This window comes from Cryptomeria japonica, chromosome 6 (genome assembly GCF_030272615.1).
Source record: "Cryptomeria japonica chromosome 6, Sugi_1.0, whole genome shotgun sequence".
Taxonomy (NCBI): Eukaryota; Viridiplantae; Streptophyta; class Pinopsida; order Cupressales; family Cupressaceae; genus Cryptomeria; species Cryptomeria japonica.
Genome location: NC_081410.1, coordinates 627831579 through 627854571, shown reverse-complemented (window position 1 = coordinate 627854571; position 22993 = coordinate 627831579).

Here is a 22993-nt window from a genome sequence, read left to right as displayed (position 1 = left end):
AGCACAGTTCCTATGGCTAGCCAAGACAATAATTGTTGATACCACATGGGGTTTCCCCCGAGGCTATGCTATTTAGAGCGGATACTTAGATGCTTGACCCCACTGGCTCCACCCTCAACACTCACTTCTTCGGGGCAGCCAAGCATTAGTCCCCATGAAAACTCCCCATGGCAAATTTTGTATCTCTACTAAGAATCATATGTGTGTGGGTCACTCCAGAGGTCCAACCTCCTGACCCAACAACTAGAAGGATTTTGACTTTTTAAAATAAAAAGGTGCTAGTAAGGGCATCCGCTCATGTGGCCATACATGTGGCACTTTCAACTCTGTAAATATAGAAGGCTCCCAGCCAGAAGGGGTTACGCCCTACAATTGATCAAATAAATTTGATCAAATGGGTTTATGGGGAGACATAGTGTCAGTATGAACTAATCAACACATGTTACCCATGGCTTTCACCATGGATATAGTTGTTTATAGTGGTTCGGAAGAGGATGGCTTTTCCTCACTACCACTTGGGTCGTTCTCTCCTCACTACTAGTCCTAATGACCACACGGGGAGACAAGCCCTCCAGAGATTAAACAAAAAGAGCTTATTGTTCAAGACACAAAAGACACTGGTTCAATTTTAGTGCACCAATTGAAGTGTTTGATAATCTATGAAAACAAGGCACACAATAAAGATCAAAAGAAAAGTCAAGGTCCTACAACAAAGATTTGTTAGTAGTTTGGATTGTTTCAAATTATCACCCCTTCATGTAAGCACACAAGTTAGGTAAATTTTAGGTCCAAAAGACTTTGTGAAATAGGGGCCTTCAACAAAACCATTTTGCTTTCAAGACAAGATGCACCAATTTTGTTAGCTAGATCACAAGATGTTAGCTGAAAATAAACCAGATCTGAAAATCCAAATGACGAAATAAAACTTCAAAACTGGATCAAAAACTAAAATGCAAAAGCTGAAACACAAATGTGGTTAAACCTAAGACGAACACGACAGCAAAATGCAAACATGCCTAGATTTGTCATAGACGCATCCTCGGAACACAGACGTGACTCTCGAACACAGACGTGTCTGAAAGCTTCACAGATGCGATTCAGGAACACAAACACGACCTTATAATCTGCAAAAAAAGTAAAGTAGCGTCGAAGATGCAGATGCGATTCTAGAGATTACAGATGCGACAGAAAAGAAAAACGCGATCCTAAAATGCACAAACGTGAAAAAGTCAAAATGTTGTCGTAAATGTCAGATCTGCAACTTCAAAAACACAAAATCTGCAACAAAAGATGTTAAATGTAAAAGGGACAAGAGTCCCACCGAGTGTGCCAAAATGTTTATGGTGAAAAGTGGATAAGCAACAATATTGAAAGGCTAAATGAATTCAACCACAAAACCCTAGCATAACAATCAACAAAGATCCACCATAACATATGAAGATTACCTAAGACAATGCAAATCAAATGAAATCACAAAGATTGTACCATCACATGTCCAATAGGGTTTGAATCTCCATTCTTCCTATCTCCATTGATCTTGCTTGATATATTTACTCTTAGATTTTATGTTTGCCAAGAGCTCAACAAAGAACGAAAATGTGGTTGCAAGTAGGCTTGATCGCATATGAAAGTTCGAATGCTAGAGTAGTTGGGAGTGCTAGTAGTTGAATAGAATGATTATAATGATTAGTTGATTAGGAGATTAGGGTTGATAATGAAGGAAGCATCTCCTTATATAGAAGAAATTATAAGAAATGGAGGGATAAGATTGAGAGGCGTAAAAGATAAATGATCGGTTATGATTAGAGGGTAGGTAGAAGAAATAAGAAAATAATGAGAGGGTACGTAGTATAGGAATTAAGAGATGAATGACATGTGTCATAGGTAGAAAAGGCTAATGAATTAATTAAATAAATAAAGATTTATTTAATTAATAGAGGAAGTGGGATCAATTAAATAAATAAGATATTTATTTAATTTAGGGAAAAGGATAATTTAAATAAGTAAAAGTATTTATTTAAATGAGAAATAAGGCTAGAAGAGGATAAATGAATTAATTAAATAAATAAAGATTTATTCAATTAATAGAAGAATTAGGCTAAAATAATTAAATAAATAAAAATATTTATTTAATTAGACAAGACAATTTTAGGTGTCTACAATATCAAATAGCACAAATTTGTAATCCCATTGAGTTTACACTAAATTTAGTTTTTGTTAATAAAGAAAATGAGTGTTCACTAGTTTGAGTATGCAACTATGAATCAATCTCATTTATCACATATATAATTAAGGAGAGTGAATCCAACAGGCTCAACCTCAAAACTTATTGGTAAAGGGTTGAGCATAAATTGAATTCACTTTCCTATTTAGTTGAATAATTTTTTATAATAGGATATGAAATGATTTAAATATAATAATTAGTTTTGATGATGCAAATTTGAAAGAGATCAACATGAATAGGAGGTTTTAGAATAGATATGCAGACATTGAGTACATATTGGAAAGGGGAAACAAAGAACTTATATCTAAAATTTGAGCTTGAAACTATTGCACTATAGAGTTAGGTGACTTGGTCCTAAAGGTGTCAGATTTGGCTATCAAAAATAGTTTCAAGTTCAAAATGTTGCTCAAAATATCCTCTTGGAATTTTATCAGAAAAGCATCTGATACTATTTGTCAATTGTGAATGTCTTGGGTTTTTTGGTTCTTCAAATTTGGTCCAAATCGTCTCAATCTATACTTTATGGAACTATATTTATCCTCTTCATAACTTGTCACCTGCATACACACACAAAAGAGAGAAAATGTTGTTGGATTAATACTTGGGTTTGCCTAGGTCAAACCCTTGGCTTGGAATTAATCCTTATGATGAATTGAAATTGAAAGGTGGGGGATTTGAAACATAATTCTAAATTGAAATGTTATACCTTTTTTATTTATCTCCTTTTCCTTGAAGCCTTCATTAAAAGGTTGATGTTGTCATGTAGGAATTCATGAATATCTTCATAATAAATTGATCATGGATGCCATCTTGAATTCTTGAAATATGAATACTTGAACTCTCCTTTAATGTTCTGATAATATTTCATTGCTTGCTCACTTGAATTTGAGTTCCTCTCAAGGAATTGTAATTGTAAACTTGTGGAGAGATGCTTCAAATGAGGTGAAAAGACTTTTATTTATACCTAATCTCATGAAACATATTAAAAATTAAGAAGATGAATGACATCGAAAATCAACTCTCGTTCAATGTTTCTTATCGTTAGAGGGTTTAAAAAATGGGCCCTTTTGGTCTGGACTATGACACTGCACACCCTATTATAGTCCATCTAGGTTTGGACAAAGGTTAGGAAACCAAGAAGAGAATGAAGATCATATATTTGGTACTAGTGTGAGAAAATGCAGGCATAATCAAGGCATAAAGGGAAAGAACACCAAAGTAAGGCCCAAGTGACTATGAAATTGTATGCAAATACAATTTATGACACTATAATTTTCATTTGTGATTTTATTAGCAAAATACTTGTTGTAATGAGTAAGGTTGATCATGATTATTGAATTTACACTTTCTCACATTTTTTATTGATGATGAATGTTCTAAGGTGGATTCTCCTAGAGCTAGTGTGGTTAGTAATCTAGATGTCTATATTGGTTTTGTTAACCTCATTTTTCATTAACCTTTTCATGAGGCCCTATCATATCCTATTTCTTTAGAATTTAGAGTTGAATTGGTTCCAAATACTAGCAAGACACTTTTTGTTTTCCAAATTTGTCTTTGCAAGATGGTTTCATGACTAGTATAGTAGATTTGTTTTATCATTACTCTTTTAAAAATTTGGAGGACATGCTTGAGGGGGTTTCTCTCCTCTTTGTTGACTCGTATTATTTGTATATTTTTCTTGAGTTTCCACAACCTTATTCTTCTTCCTTGATTGGAGTAACACCTAATTTTGTTGAGGCATAGTTGGAGGCACTTGATCAGTTTTCAAAGATTCACTTTTGGAGGCTTCTTCCTTCTTACTTCTTCATGGAGTTGTAGTTTCTTCAACATCTTCTAGTGGAATTATTTATTCCTAAGGTGAGAATTGTTATTTGTTATTATTGGATTCTCTTTTGCCTTCAAACATTCTTCAATTTCTTTGGAGATGATTCATTATGGGAGGCTATGTAGTCTCCATATTTCTCTATTATAGTGGGACTTTTGTATTGTATCTTCATGATGGATGTAGTGGTTATGGGTTATTGCTAATATCTCCATATATCACTCATTCTATAACTTTGTACATGATCTTCATTTGTATTCTCTCTTTTGGAGAGGGGTTTTTCTCCATTTGTGAGAGAATATTTGAACATGGGTGCCTTAAATGGCCTCATAGTTGGGACCCATCCTTGCATCTTGCATCATTTTCGTAATAATTTTTTCTCCCTAAGTTTCACTTAAGAGGGTTTTTAGAGTGATTATTGTCTTGTACCTAGCAAATTCCTAATGGGAACTTATTCACATTTTAAGTTAATGTAGGCCCTAGGTATTATTTCTAGAAGTTTTAGTTTTCTAGATAAGATCTTATCCATATCTTATCTTTTTAAATTCTATTTACTTATTGTTCCAATTCATTTAATATTTGTGTTATGTTAGTTGTGTTGAACACTATCAGATGCTGAGAGAGGTGGGGTGAATCAACATATACAAAAACTTAATTAAAATTAATCTTTTACTTATCATTCATTCCATATACCTTATGCATGAAAGTAAATGTCTAAAACCACAAAATAACCACATTAGAACAACATATTTTTTACGTGGAAAAAATAAATTTTGAAAAACCATGGTGAGAACTATCTCACTATATGATAACCAAATTACAATGTTTAGGCCAAAGGCCAAGAATCTCACTACGCTTAAGATGATTTGCAAAGCTAAGGTGCATAACCTTAGGGAAAGATACAAAAAGGGCTTGAAAACACTAAATATCAGTTCTTTAGGGAAAGATACAATAACTTTGATAGAAATATATCAATAGGGTTGAACTATATCAAACTGCATTCACTAATATGTTGATCACAGTTCACAATTCAAAATACATTAGAAACTATCTTCATCACTATTTTGTTGCACTTTCAAATGATTTTACTTCTTCACATTTTCTTCACAAAATATTAATAACTCACATACATTTTCTCACAATGATTCCATCCTTTATATACCAACCACAACCTCAAAGACATTAATTAGGTCAACCAAATTAGATGTAACATGCAAATACAAAAGGAAAAATAAGATGTGTGAGGCATCACAACATGTTAGAACACCTTCCTATCCATCCTAAATTATTTCCCATATATCCACACACATCTACACATATGAAAACATTATAGGTTAGGTGCAAAAGATAATATTGTCAAAACACACAAACACAACTTTGCACAAACTTCATTGCAGACCACTAAGAGTACTTGCAGATGCCAAGATAGCATCAAAAAATATCCAAAACATTGAATAATTTAAGTGCATCGCCAAAAAGTTAGTAGGTTAAGGAATGCAACACATTCCTATACACTAACACCGAAATAGTTATACTTGACTAAACACCAATTGTGGATTTAAGATACCAACACCAAAGCTTTGGAGACTTCAAGATACATCATGAGGCACCTTTATAAGCCTTTTGAAGAAACCATAAATATACTCCACACATCCACATGATCGTATTGTTATCCCACTATAACTACACTATACTAGACCACATCTGAACCAAAGACCATAACCAAGTTGCTCACTTGGATCAACAAGTTTGACATCAATGACAACAGTAACTCATATTTGCAACAATATCCCCCTTTGTCATTGATTGGAAAACTTGTGCCGACCTCAAAACCACTCCCCCTTTGACATCAAAGACAAAGGGTATGTTCTTACAACAAAAAATTATACTATATGCACAACTCCCCCTATCTACAAGACCTCCTCAAAGAATGAAAACCAAAATTATTTCACAAACTCATCTACATATTTACATGATCAAAAAGTCTTACTGAAATCCATCTAGGCACCTTGTTGGCCAGGTTACCCACTTTGCTAGGCTGGAGATGCTAATTTCATCTAAGCCCAAGCAATATTCCAGTCAACTCATGCAAAAACCACAATGTTTCACTGAATTTCCATCTTCAAAAAAATATTCTCTACCTCATCACAACTATATAGTACCTTTACAAATTACTCAACGCTTGAGAGTCTTCGAGAATTTTCACCATACTAGTGAGATGTATATTAATTAAATCTCTCAACCTATAAAATTATTTATTTATCTGCTCCTGTTGATCCACCAATTGATTCAATTTTTCTTATAGATTCTCTATCTTTACCCTTGCTTTGCAATCACCATCTTTCTTCAAGTCTAGTGAATTAGTCACCTATACAATTCAAGCTTCAAAAATATTTATTTGATTTTGCATGGTCTATGTGGACTTAGGCCATTGGTGGGAAAATTTATATATATTGACCACACTATCTACACTCTTCTAAAAAATGGTTATGCTCTCCTGCACTCAGTTGTGTGAATCTACAAACTTATTCACCAAATCACTTTACCTCTTCTTTGCTATCTATCTGCTAAAATTGTTGCTTCTAAGTTAGAAGTGTATTCCTTCAGTCCACTAAGAGTAGCCTGCAACTACTCCTCTTCGGTAAGAGACTCGTCAATCTTCACTTCCAATAGTTTCTCATGGAGAAACTTCACTATGTTATTTATCAATTCAATACAATCTATCTTAGAGATGATGTATTTATTGCTTGTTGTGTGGTGGAGAACATCACCCTAATATAGCATATGAAGGGATGCCAACTTATCTAAGTCCAGCTTGCCATGTGTCATTAGTACCAACAACACTTCTAATGTTATAACTGGTTCAAACTTCATTTGCAACTATAATAATTCTGATCTAAAATCTCCAAACAGTCCAAAAGATTCTCCCACTGACATTCTTCCAATCTCTTTTTCCTTCTCCTCTAGTTTATATGTCTTTTTTGTTTGTCTTTTCTTCTTCAATCTTCTCCTTCTTTGTTTCTACTTTCCTTTCCTTTTCTTTAGCATCATTTGAAATCTCTATTGCTATATTCTTTACATCTTGTCCTACCTCTACTTGATCACCCATAATACTTTCTACTTTCTACTCTTCTCTTTTATCTTCTGGAACCACCATAGTTCTTGTTTCTCTTGGGCTAGTTCCTATGTTTGTCTATGCGAAGGAGAAGACAAAGTAACCTTTAATTATTTCAGAGCCTCCATGGCTTCATTTTCAGTATGTTTTGTTATCCTTTTAATGAACTCCAAATATCCTCCCATGATTAAATTCACTCTTTATTTTATTCAGAATCTTCTATTTAAGGCTTGTTTGATTCTTGTCCTTTTTTCTTTCAACAATGGACTAATTACCATATCTAGTGTTTGAGTCCTTAAATTTGAATCCTTCATCACTGCAACCTTTCTTTTCTTTGTTAATACCTCTAAAAGCTCTTTAGGTAGTTTCTTTTCCATATTATCTACAATTTTTTTAAAGGTAATCATATACTTGATTATCACATTCTCAATGTTCTCCTTTTCTATTAGAGTTACATTTGGATACATCCTAATAGAGAACTCCAATGAATCATGATCAGATACCACATTCACCAAACTATCAAAGATCCAAAGTCTAATAATTTGGATCATCTTCAATATTCCTCTACTTCTCCTTAGGCTTAGTAGGCACTTTCTTCTTGACTTTTGTCTGTTCTAGAGTGACCAATCTTATTCTTCTTCTTCTTCTTCTTCGTGTAAAAGAGTGCACCAAAATTTGACTTTTGTTTGTATCAAACAAAAAACATAGGATTTTTGATAGCAGAAAGAAAATGGGGACCATTAGAATGCTCAAAATGGTCCTTTGTTCCTTTCTCTATGATCCATAAAATAGATATCCATTTGTAATGGATACCCATTTATTTTTCAACAAAAAGAGCACCAAAGGATTTACCTTTGCCTCTATTGGCTTATATGCGGAAAAAGAATAGATATCCATTTAAGAGCTAATATTCATTTAGCATTATTGATATATAATAAATATATTATATATTATATATTATATATTATGAATTATTCATTATGCATTATGCATTATACATTATACTTTATACATTATACATTATACATTATACATTATACATTATACATTATACATTATACATTATACATTATACATTATACATTATACATTATACATTATACATTATACATTATACATTATACATTATACATTATTTATATTATATATTATATTTTATTTATATTACATATCATATATTATAATATACATAGAGTGAGAAACAAAGAAGGGAGCGAGAGAGAGAGAGAGCGTTATCTAGGTGGTGTGGGGGGGGGGGGTGGAGAGAGAGAAATAAGTACAAAGTGAATGTGAGAGAAAGATATAGATAGGGTGGGAGGGAGGGATAAAGCTAGATATAGGTAGAGAGAGAGCAGAAGAGAGAGAGACCTAAGAGAGTGAGGGAGAGGGAGAGAGGTATCTAGGTAGAGTGACAGGGATCTAGGGAGAAGGAGACACTTAAGAGAGAAAGAGAGTAGATAAATACTTGAGAAATTATTTATAATCAAGGAAGAATAGAAAGGGTAATTGAGACCTAAGAGAGAGAAGTAAAAAGGGAATGCGAGAGAGAGACATGGGTAAGGTGGGAGGGATAAAGTGAGATATAGGTAGAGAGGTGGGATGAGGGAGATACTTGGAAGAGAGAAATAGAGAGGGAGAGATCTATCTAGGTAGGGTGATCAAGACCTGAGAGAGATAAGTATAGAGGGAAGGTGATATAGAGAGATGTAGGTAGGGTGGGAGGGATAAAGTAAGATAAGGGTAGAGTGAGGGGATGAGGGATAGATCTATCTAGGTAGGGTGGTAGGGATTTAGGGTAAGAGAGAGAGAGAGAGAGAGAGAGAGAGAGAGAGAGAGAGAGAGAGAGAGAGAGAGAGAGAGAGAGAGAGAGAGAGAGAGAGAGAGAGAGAGAGAGGAAGACTTGATAAATGATTGAGAATCAAGTGAACATAGAAAGGGTGATTGAGACTTGAGAGAGAGAGAACTACAAAGGGAAGGTGAGAGAGACATAGGTAGGTGGGAGGGATAAAATGAGATATAGGTAGAGAGAAGGCATAAGGGATTTAGAGAGAACTATCTAATTAGGGTGGAAAGGATCTATAGAGAGAGAGAGAGAGAGAGAGAGAGAGAGAGAGAGAGAGAGAGAGAGAGAGAGAGAGAGAGAGAGAGAGAGAGAGAGAGAGAGAGAGAGAGAGAGAGAGAGACCCAAAAAAGGAACAACAATCAAGGAAAACTAGAAAGGGTGACCAAGACCTGATAAAGAGAGATATAGAGGTAAGTGGAGACAAAGAGACATAGGTAAGGTGGGAGGGATAAAGTGAGATGTAGGTAGATAGAAGGCATGAGGGAGATACGTGATATATATATATATATATATATATATATATATATATATATATATATATATATATATATATATAGGGTGGGAGGGATAGAGGGAGGGGTAGAGAGAGAAAGAGAGAGGAGCAATAGACTTTATTATCACGTGCTTTTGAGAGGAGAAATAATGTATAGGGTTCTTGGATGAATTTTCTGTAGTAAAATTCACTTTATTGTTTGTCCTAATTTAACTTTGAATCTCCCACTCCTTTCTACTCAGGTCTCATAACACCATATGATCAACTTTCTCATTTATGAACTATGAAATAAATGTTGGAGGTTAAGACTAGGAAAAGGTGAGAAAAAAATAAGAATCAAGGAAAACTAGAAAGGGTGGCTGAGACCTGAGAGTGAAATATAGAGAGAAGGGGAGAGAGAGGCATAGATAAGGTGGGAGTGTTGGAATCAATGAACATTGAGAGGGGGGGTGAATCAGTGTTCATCAATTTACAAATTTATTTAATTGATTCTTAAACCACCAGATGCATAAGAATGAAAGTAAAGTGTAGAAACATAAACCAATCAACCACAATACCATAACACCCAAATTTTTACGTGGAAACCCAGAAAGGGAAAAACCACGGTGGGTTTTGAACCCACAATATTATTATACTTTGATCAGTAGTATGATAATATTACATGAAGGGGAATGCACTTGCATTCAGACACACTGCCTAGAGCTCACAACTCAAAATATAATAACCCAAAAGGCTACAACCCTTAGGGAAGGTTCACTACCTTACAATAACAATTAGACTATAATCTGGCTTAGATGAAATGAAAGAATAGCATCTACTAATGCCTGATGACAATTCCGGTTAAGTACAATTGTCTGCCCTACAACACACTCTGCTCAATACTTCACATCAAAAGAAAAATTCATTTGTTCATGCACACCACTCTCTGATAATGCAGACACAACATTCATACCCAAATTACATTAATATAACACCTATTTATACAAATCGTCAACCTTGACTACAAGGTCGGCTCAACCCTTAACAACTAATTACATCACCCGATACATAAATCAACGACCAGACCAATACAATGTCATAATTGACGTAGCATGGACCCAAATCAAATCCTCAAACATGCAACACCACCATAAATCTCACCAAGATCAACCGCAACACGCTACACCACCGAAAATGTTGCATAGCACGAAGAATATCACCAGACCCATAAGATCTTCAATAACATGCACAATGATCAATGCAGACCACAAAAAAAGGAAAAGATTAAGAAACACCAACAATAATGTTAGAATCATCAGCAATAGCTGAACCAACACCACTTAACCACATCTCCATCAATCAACACGTTGATCCTCAAGAACACTTCAACAACAACAATTGGGATAATAAAGATAGCTCGTGGAGCACCAAATCATGAACCATCTGAATTGAATATACACATAAACATCCCAAACACTCTCCCAAATCTGTAACTCAAGATGTAATCATTCTAGAGCACAACAGATCAAACACCAGAACACTACAACACTGAACACTAAAAAACCAATCTTCATACCAAAATCCATAACTTGATCAAATCACCACATAACATCATGAAATAAATATGGAATGAAGTATCTCTATTTTATTCAACATATCAAATAGATAAACCAACCAGATCAACTGACTACAATCACAACTCTCTACAACATCGAAACACAGGAATATATTGACATCAATGACAACAACATATCCTAGTAGTAACAATATCCAACAATCTCCCCCTTTGGCATTGATTGCAACATATGAATATGAAAAATAACCAACGCAAAGAAAGAAACCAACACCAACAATCTCCCCCTAAGATCATTCACACAAAGCTTCCAGGATAAGGCAGTTTTTCACATGCTTCTCTCTCCCTTTGACAACAATGCCAAAGACATATACAAATCATGCATCTCTCCCTCTAAGAAGGAAAATCTCTCCTCCTTAGGATAAACTCACACACTGACCCACACACTGACTACTCCAGCGTAGTAGCAACACCAACTCATCAATCCGAATAAGAAGATAAGACTATGAAGTCCACCAGATTGATGCATCTCAATGCATCTAGTTCTCATCAGGAGTGGTAGAGACCCCTAACTCATCTCTTAGATATACAAATGTATTTTCAGGCAAAGGTTTAGTAAAAATATCTGCAATCTGATCCTTTGTAGATACATACTCTAATTTGACTTCTTTCTCACTGACTATCTCTCTTAGGAAGTGATACTTAATTGATATATGCTTGGTTTTAGAATGCAATACTGAATTATGGGAAATGTTAATAGAACTTGAATTGTCACAATATATAACAGTAGGCTCATCATAAACAACTCTAATGTCCTTCAACATCTGCTTCATTCAAACTACCTGAGTACAATTGCTAGTAGCAACAATGTATTCAGCTTTTGCATTAGATAGAGATATATCATCTTGCTTCTTACTTGCCCATGAACCAGCTTCTTCCCCCCCCAAAAAAAAGATCCACCAGTAGTTCTCTTCTGATCATCAACATCACCTTCCCAATCAGGATCGGTATAAGCACATAACATGAAATTATCTTTCTTTGGATACCACAAACCATAATCAACTATCCCCTTCAAGTATCTGAAAATCCTCTTCACAACATTAACATGACTTTCTTTAGGCTCAACTTGAAATCTTGTACAAAGATAAACATCATGCATAATATCTAGTCTAGTCTGAGTCAGGTATAACAGTCCACCAACCATAGATTTATATAAGGTCTGATTAACTTTTGGAGATTCGTCTTGCTTAGTCAACTTACATCTAGTCACCATAGGAGTTCCAACAGGTTTGGAGTCATCTAACCCAAACTTCTTCAATAGTTCCTTCACATACTTAGATTGAGAAATGAAAATTCCTTTAACAATCTATGTAATATGCAATCCTAAGAATAATTTTATCTCACCTATCATAGACATCTCAAACTCTTTCTACATATCATCAACAAACCTCATACTCAAATCATCATCTCCTAAAAAAATAATATTATCAATAAAAACTTCAACAATCAAGATGTTACCATTATCAACCTTAAAGTATAAATTACTATCAGTAGTACCTTTAGAAAATCCCAACTTTATCATATATTTGTCCAATCTAGCATGCCAGGCTCTAGGTTCTTTTTTAAGTCCATATAGCATTTTCTTCAATCTGCATACCATGTCTCCTTCATCTGACAATGAAAATCCATCTGGTTGCTCAATGTAGACTTCCTCTTCCAAATCGCCATTCAAAAAGTTTGACTGCACGTCCATCTGATATACCTTGAAGTTCTTATAAGAAACATATGTAAGAAGTAATCTAACAACTTCAATTCTAGCTATCGAAGCAAAAATCTCCTCATAATAATTTCCTTCCATCTGTGAACATCCTTTACATACCAATCTTTCTTTGTTTCTAACCACTTCACCGACATTCAAGTGAAAGATATTACCTTTAGTCTTAGTTCTAGATGCAATCTCTATACCAGAGGCATTCAAAATCTTGCATTTACCATTCTTGAATTGCAAATCATATCCCTTATCAACCATCTTCCCAACACTCAAAATATTATGCTTCAAACGTTCAATATATAAGACATCATCAGTATTATGGCTACCATAAAAAAAAATAGAACCTCTACCATGAATTACACAAGCTTTGTCATCTCCAAATCTTACTATACCACCATCATACCTCTGCATATTCACAAATTTACTTTTATCACCTATCATATGATGTGAACAACCACTGTCAATTACCCATTCATCTTTTTTTTCAATATTAGTAGCCAAAGCTTTCTCCTCAACAATGCAACTTGTAGAATTCACTTGTACTAGATCATCTTCCTTGATAGCAATAAATACAAATTCATCTTCCGAATTCACTGACTCTTCATCTATCACACCTTCATCATTAGCATAATAACATTTCTTCTGATATTTATACTTCCAGTTAGGCTTATAGGGCTTATCATACTTATCATGTCTCTCATATCTATCATTCTTATCAAATTTATCATGCTTATCATACCTTGACATTCTTTCAAGACACCTAGAAGCAAAATATCCTATCTTATTACAGGAGAAACATTTCAAAGATAACTTTCAATCATAAATACCAACTCCCTTAGGCAATCTTTGAGCAATAATTTCTTCAAGATAATCCAACTCTTTTTTTAGTTCTTGCATCTCTCTCATTTCTCTTTCATATCTGGAAACCCTAGATGAACTCTCACCTGGATCATACTTCTGCTTCCTGGTTACAAAGGCTTTAAATTCAGTCTTAGATTTTCCATGTGATTCTCCAAATTCACTCAACTCAAAATCAACAAGTTTACCAACCAACATGTCTCTTGTCACAATAGTCACAATTCGGATCTCATCAATAGCAACAACTTTATATTTGTACATAGGAGGCAAAGATCTCAACACTTTAGCAACAATCTCATCTTCTTCAAGAGTTCCACTGGAAATTCTTATGTTCATAACAAGTTCATTCACCTTAGCCATACAAGATGATATGTTCTCATCTTCTCCCATCTTCAACATCTCATACTTTCCTTTCAAACTGTACAACTTAGCAACTTTGACATGTTTATCTCCTTCATACAAGGTCTCTTACTTCTCCCAGATCTCATGTGCAGTCTGAAGTCCCATCACATTATTCATCTCTGAATCGGTTAGAGAACTCATCAATGCCTCCTTAGCTCTTATGTTTTGTTCAACATCCTTGATCTCAACTATGGTAACATGACCATTCTGAGGAACAATATAGGCATTCTTTGTAATCTTCCAATAATCTTCTCCAAGACATTTCAAATGACACTCCATCCGGTTCTTCCATACAGTATAATTATTTCCATCAAATCTTAGGCTCTCTTTCTTGAAAACATAGGTTGCTATCCTGAATCTCCTCAAGCGGTCAAGCTTCTTCTAGAGGATCTAGCTCTGATACCAATTGTTGGAATCAATGAACACTGAGAGGGGGGGTGAATCAGTGTTCTACAATTTACAAATTTATTTTAACTGATTCTTAAACCACCAGATGCATAAGAATGAAAGTAAAGTATAGAAACATAAACCAATCAACCACAATACCATAACACCAGAATTTTTACGTGGAAACCTGGAAAGGGAAAAACCATGGTGGGGTTTGAACCCACAATATAATTATACTTTGTTCAGGAGTATGATAATATTAGATGAAGGGGAATGCACTCACATTTAGGCACACTGCCTAGAGCTCGCTGCTCAAAATATAATAACTTAGAAGGCTACAACCCTTAGGGAAGGTCCACTACCTTACAATAACATTTAGACTACAATTCGGTTTAGATGAACTAAAAGAATGACATCTACTAATGCCTAATGACAGTTCCGGTTAAGCACAATTGTCTGCCCTGGCCTACAACACACTCTGCTCAATACTTCACATCAAAAGATAAATTCAATTGTTCGTACATACACCACTCTCTGATAATGTAGACACAACACCCATACCCAAATTACATGAATATAACACCTATTTATACAAATAATCAACCTTGACTACAAGGTCGACCCAACCCTTAACACCTAATTACAAAATTACATCACACGATATATAAATCAACCACTAGACCAATAAAATGTCATAACTGACATAGAATGGACCCAAATCAAATCCTCAAACATGCAACACCACCAGAAATCTCGGCAAGATCAACCGCAACATGCTACACCACTGAAATGTTGCACAACATGAAGAATATCACCGGACCCATAAGATCTTCAATAACATGCACAATGATCAATGCAAACCACCAAAACAAATAGGACACGATTAGGAAACACCAACAAGCATGTTAGAATCATCCACAATAGCTGCACCAACACCACTTAATCACATCTCCATCTATCAACACACTAATACTCAAGAACATTTCAACAACGACAACTGGGACAAGAAAGATAATTTGCAGAGTGCCAAATCATGAACCATCTGAATTGAAGATACACATGAAAATCCTAAACACTCTCCCAAATCCGCAACTCAATATCTAATTATTCTGGAGCACAACAAATCAAACATCAGAACACTGAACACTGAAAAACGAATCCTCATACCTGTCTGCCTAGCCAATTAGAACAATAACTAGACTTACAGCCTTAACTCAGGGATTGGCCATCCATTCTGATTAGCTATCATTTCCATGATTGAGGTTCATTTGTTTGTCAACCTAGGGACATATTACTTGAAATGGGTCTGCATTGTATATGCACTAAGTTCCGGTAAGAGTCACTCCGTCCTACTGCAAGAACTGAATCTATCTAAAATAAACAAGCGAAAATATGACAATTGAATGGCTACAAGAAATATTAACATTAACAGATGATTCCAACTAAATAAATATTAACTAAGTTTGAATCTAACAAACAAGGATTACTCTGTCTGCTTTGGCTGTAGGAACAGTCATAGGATCTGGTTCCAGTGGCTGTAGGAACAGTCGGTTGCTAAAACATCTATTACAACAAAAGAAAACTTAATCTAACAATTACATAGGAATACTCACCAAGTGGGCCCCCTTGGATGAGTGTATCCAGACTTAAAAAGTGATTCTATATGCTCAGAATAACATCACCTTTATTCATTATTTCCAAAAGTTGATACAATGCATAAAATAAGAGAAATCCTTCTAATTCTGGAAAACGTTGTCTAACCTCTGCGAAGAGGTGCAAGTCTTTATTTATAGGAAAGTTATAACAAACTTTCAACTACTTAGATCATGCCCATGAAATTAGGTGAAAACTTTTATTACAACAATAACAAGAGTCAATCCACAGAGAACGTGAGACTTTATTAAAACGCAACCAAGAATATAGCATGGCGGTTTTTACTAGATCGTTGCTTGTTGAAGACAACCATAAATGAGTCTAGATTTGCCTTGCTATTCCTTTGCTGCTCCACTCAAACACCATCTTCTCCACTATCTTAAATGCTCAATCACCCCAAAATGTCTACAACTACTTGCATGGCGTGATTCTCCATCTGGCTTAACACAACCATTTTTGCAACAACTTATTTACTCCTGCATCAAAGGCTAGAACATACAAGCATATATATATATATATATATATATATATATATATATATATATATATATATATATATATATATATATATATATATATATATATATATATATATATATATATATATATATATATATATATATATATATATATATATATATATATATATATATATATATATATATATATATATATATATATATATATATATATATATATATATATATATCCATTTCCCATTAATCACAACATTTATACATCCATGCATGATATCACCATAATAATCCGCATAGCTATAGGAATATTTAGTCAAAACAATACATGGTTCAACGAGTTTAGCTATCATTCAAAATGCACATAATAAAAACTCTAATATATCCTATGACCTTCACATTGTCGCAATATGCAACTTAAAACACATGAAAAACTTATCAGTCATAGAATAAAAAAGCTATTATTTTAGCTCATCAATACCAGAATCCATAACTTGATCAAATCACCACATAACATCATGAAATCAAGTTATGTGGTGATTTGTTTACTTGCACTTCTCTGCTACTATTTTATCTCATCAATACCAGAATCCAATCATTTAATGAGGCAACTATTAGGGAATCAAGTCATGGATTCAAATCATAACAACAGTGAAAGAATGATTTGTTTACTTGCACTTCTCTGCTTGCTTGATCAAATCTAGTTATACACAACAATCTGCAACTCTCAAGCAGATCTCACACTTCTCTTGGATGACTTAACACATTCTCTAAGACCACTGACACAATAAACATTAATTGTGTCATCCTAAATAGCCATCTCAACTAGGCTGGCCACAAAACCTAATTACATCTTGAATTTATAAATAAAATCATAAGATATCATCATAGATTATTATACAGATGATTACAAAAAATTACAATGCACTATCAATCGTTGGCTGATCATAACCCATCACGGAAATCCAATCTGTATCCTCAAAACACTCTACTAAGCATTTTGTTGATTCCCAAGAAAATATTCCTTGAATCACGCCAAAACAACAATTAAATATTTCACACGGGTTGTGTCATGTTACCAACTTCATGTAGACTCACCGATGATCACCGTCATAACATAAATCATTACCGGTTTGATGATTTGTTCATGGGTCCTTAAATCCTACTAAAACCTTAGCAAAACTTCATCAGAAATTTGAAACACGCCTTCTGTTAATCTCCACAAGTTCCGGTTCCGTTCATATACACATTTCCATGACACAAGTTCACCATCCAAACCATAAATCACCAATCATTGCCGATCATTCGATCCAATCAAAACATCTCTACTTTACCGGTTAAAGTCCTACAGACTTTAGTTCATTGCCGGTGAACCCTGTCTTCCGGTAAACTAAATCACTAAGATGAGAAACAAAATATCAGGAACATAAGTTGACATCAATGACAACACAAATAACTGATCATGTCATCTATTCGTAGAATCTCAATCCCTTCATGACAAATAGACTTCTATCCTTTATCGATGCAGTCATCCAACTTCAACTGCATCACCTGTATTTGTATTAGTTATGCCAAATTCCAACAGTACTAGGGTGGAGAGAGAGGGAGAGAGAGAAGGGATTGAGAGGTTGAATAAAGGGGATGATGAGAGGTTGTTAGAGATAGATTTAAAATGAGAGGGTGAGAGTCCAAGAGGGAGAGTGGGACGGTCAGGATATAGGGAGATGTATATATAGAGGTCACATGTGAGGGGAGAGAGAGATGTAGGTAAGGTGGGAGGAATAAAGTGAGATATAGGTATCTAGTGTGGGCATGAGGATAGGTAAAGATCTAATAATTAAGGGAAGTTGAGAGTGGTAGAGAGAAAGGGAATAGAGGGAAGGGGAGAGAGGTACAAAAAAAGGGAGAGAGAGAGAGAGAGAGAGAGAGAGAGAGAGAGAGAGAGAGAGAGAGAGAGAGAGAGAGATGTGGGTACAAACAATTGTAAGGTGGGAGGAATATCGAGAGAGGTAGACTTGCAGAGAGAGGGAGAGAGTATAAGAGGGATCAATGGACACATTTATAATATTGTATATGATGTCAAGAATATATATAATATTTTTAAAATATATTATATATAAATATCATAAATTATATTATATATATAATATAATGTATATTAATATCAAATATTATATTGATATTAAATATATATAATTATATAAGATAATATAATTTAATAAATTGTATATTATGGACTACCAAATTAATTATAAGAAGATATAGTTGAAATAACAAATTAATTATAACAAATAAACTAACAAACAATTAAAAAACACACATAAAAGTAATAGATATTTGTCCAAAATAGATATCCATTTAGGATGGATATTTGTTTTTTCTGACAAAATCTATAGCCTTGGGATTTCTCTTAGGATTGCTTTGAGATTTGGCTTGAACATGCCAAGCTTGGAAATTCAACAACAAAAAAGTGCTTACAAGTTTTCCTTGGTTTTCGAGACTTTGCCCTTGTAGACGACTATATTTTTATTCGAATTTGATGAAACAAAAAGGGTTTATTAAGGAAATTGTTAGCTTTCAACCAATATAAGATATGGCTTATTTTGAATTTAATAGTTAATTATTATTAATTTTTTATATGCATTATAACCAAAGTTCTAAATGATAGGCTGATTAAAAACATCTATACCTTTCAAACGGTTTCACACTTTTTAAAATTGAAAGATGTGGTACATTCTATGCATAACATATTATAGGATAAAAGAAATTGAATTTTATAAAGTTTTGACAAAGTTATGGTGGTTAGACATACAAGTTTTTATATTTTTAAAATGTTCTAGTAAAAAAATCATAACTAATTATCTACTTATATTTATTTTTTCATGAAAAATATTATAATTTTCGTGTACTTAGGTTGGTCAGACATACACCTATTTTAAATATTTTTCCTAAAAAATTAGTACCAATGCATTGAAATTTCAAATGTTCACAAAATAGATTTAATTTTTAATTTTTAATTTTTTTTTCAGAAAACAACAAGTAGCTTCGAAACTACATTCAATTTTCAATGAATTTTGTTTTTACATATTTTTTAAATTATGTTGATAACCTATTCAATTTTTATGTCAAGTTGCCTAAATCTATTTTTCTGAATTTTCATCTCCATTAAGGGCCTAGTTTGGGCCATCATTTTCCTGCATATAACCCTACCTTGCATAAATCCATCAAATTCGTTCATAATAATCAAGTAGTTATAGTGAAGATTGATCTTGAATCCCTCAACTATTATCATGAGGCTAAAGAAAACCAGTCTTCAAGTTGCACTACTTTTAAAAATGTTCCTTCATTATCTTCAAACCTTGTTACAACACCATTAGTCCCTAATCTTGATGATGATTGGGGTTCCTTGGATTTTATAGTCTCCCTTATTGTAGACTAATAAATCAACCTTGTCCACCTTGACATCCGTAAGATTTCATCCACACTTGCTATCAAAGATGAGTATCCTTCTGTATTGTAGGATAATGTGAGCACTATCGATTATGCCATTAATCTTCCCCCTTTTGAGGAGTTGCAATCATGTTATGGTTTAGGATTTAATATTTTTCTAAGCATGGATAAAAGGAAATAATCTTGGGTGTATGGAACAAGGAGTTTGAGGTCCCCTTGGAACCAAAATTGCGCTCTTTTATAGTGGGTTTAGGTCACAAGACTTCTCCTTTGTCTTCATCCCCTCCTCCATTGTATAATGTCTCTATGCATTATTATTTTTATGAATAGTCAAACTTTTCTTCACAAGAGAAAGGGTTGCTTCGTACTCCTCATCCTTTATCTAAGAAAGAGCATATTTTGTTGAGGCTTCTCAAAGGCAACATGATTGCTCTTCCACCTCCTACACATAAGAAATTTTATATGAAAGATAAAAAAACTTTATTTTTGTGCATACCATCAAGTGCTTGTCCATTCCCCTAGTGAATGTAAGGCCTTAAAAGATAAAATAAAAAACCTTCATGAATCAAGTGTCATCAATCTTCCATCTATTGATAAATCTATTTATTCTTCTTCTTCTTTGCATGACAAGTGATATTGAGGTTCCTCTCTATCCTATCCTTTCTACATGCTAAGCATTGTCTCATGGGGTTCTTACACCGCCCTTGTTCTATTGTGTTACTCCTCACTATGTGTCACTTGTAGATTTCTTTCTCATTGCTATTCACGGTGGTACAATATTATGCACAAACATACTTCATCCATGGTAGCAATACAATGTTCTCTAGCATCGTTGTCCTCCCATATATGTTGAGGGCAAGGAATGATCTCTAGCATCATTGTCCTCCCCTATATGTTGGGGGCAAGGGACACTTGCTTTGAAGGTGTACATCCCTTTGGAGGATCCCTTCTCTCCTTTATTCTTCTCTTCTTTTAATTAAGATATCAACCTAGTAAATATGTTAATTTCCTAAGGGGGCATGCATATTCCACTCATTTGTGTTAGGAACTGGGAAGGACAATTGAGAGGGGAGGGGGGGGTGAATCAATTGTCAATAAATTATAACCCAAAACCAATTATTTCAACATAAAACTCAGTGTCGGTAAAACAAATTAACAGTTATATTAATACCGGTATAACTTAATGCATGAAATAGAAAGAGAAACAACATCCACAACACATGACACAAAGGTTTTGACGTGGAAACCCTGTAAGGGGAAAAACCACGGTAGGAAACCTTACCCACAATTAGATGATACTACCGTAGATAGTAAGTGAATACAATAATGGGGTCTGCACATGCATAAAGGCCAACCACTTAGAGCTCACCGCTCAATCAAAAAATAGGAGTCACACTGACTACAATTGGATGGTTGAATCCAATAACAATGTACTACTTTAGTATAGCATCTACAATGCTTGATTCAGTTTGGTTTAAGCTTTGACCATGAGTGCCAAACACCTTCATAATCTTTCCTTTAACCTTTAGATAATATCTGCGTGATTTGCACAAGGATCTGCTTATTTTCGCTCTTCACAATGATCTTCAATATTCACACACATTCATTCTTCTTCCAAATAAGATCTTACAATTATTTATACAAAACCTAAGAGCTCATGATTAGGTCGGCTCCCTAAAGATATTACATTTACAAAATAAGTCTTGATGCAATACAATATGTTAGCCTCAATACATTTACACGTTATCCAATCAATAAACCATTTCCAAAACGTGCCGTGCTGATCTAGAACATGATATCTTGTACCGGTCCATATACTAGACCTATCTGGCAGTTAAGGAAAATATGTGAGCCCGATCAGACCAATAAGCAAAACACCAAATGTAAACATCCAATCCATGTCTTCGACATAACCAAATGATATCCAGATGATAACAAGTCATCATCAACTTCCTGAGTTGCCGGTGAAACATATAAGCTGTCGGTGAAACATATACCAGTGAATGTGCATAAGCCAATATCCATACCAAGACCACAATGTGCTGGTTCAACAACAAACCAATATAACCATAGTGCCAAATCAATAATGTAGACCTCCAGAAAGATAAGTGTTGACATCAATGACAAAACCAATGCAACACATGACGAAGTCATTCATAATACCAACAATTTATGCATTCTTATCATGTCTATTTTTCGTTTGTGGTGGCACCTATCTCTTTTTCACCCATGGTGGTGCTTGTCTCCTTTTCACCCACAATGGTGCATGTCTATCTCTCACCTTCTGTGGTAACTAACTTTTCGTCGACCACTATGGTGAGTGTCTATTTTTGTCCTTTGTGGTACTTATCAAAATCAAACTTGTCTGTAGCAACTTTCCTCTATAGTGTCAAGGTTGGTCCTAGCTAACGTCTATTTACATTTGGATCTTTATCTCTATCAATAGTGTCCCTCTTCCATAGTAAATTTGTTCCAAGTGAGTGTCTTATTTAGTAGTGGCTTTCCTTCATAGTGAGGTTAGTGCTACTAATCTTTGTTTACCTAGTTCACAAACCGCTAGAATATAATCTATCTTTTTAATTCGGTAGTGGCTTTCCTTCATAATGAGATTGGTGCTACTAATCTTTGATCACCTAGGATAATGCAAATTTCTAGACTGTGATCTATCTTTTTAATTACCATCTACATGACCTCTAGCGATAGAGCAAGCAAGTGTTAGAGACATGTGTTATCTCTTCAACATTGGTTGCTTCCCTATCTTTTGGGTGCATTATTCCTTGAAGAAGTTAATCATTACATTATTCTCTTCTTTTTAGAATCCTCTATGTATCATTTTGTTGTATTTTGGGGAAGACAAATAGTACTAAGCCAACCTTTTTGCATCAAGGTCTCTTTCACTTTGTTGACTCAAAATATTTAGTTTGTTTTTTGTGTGTTATCCTACTTTATA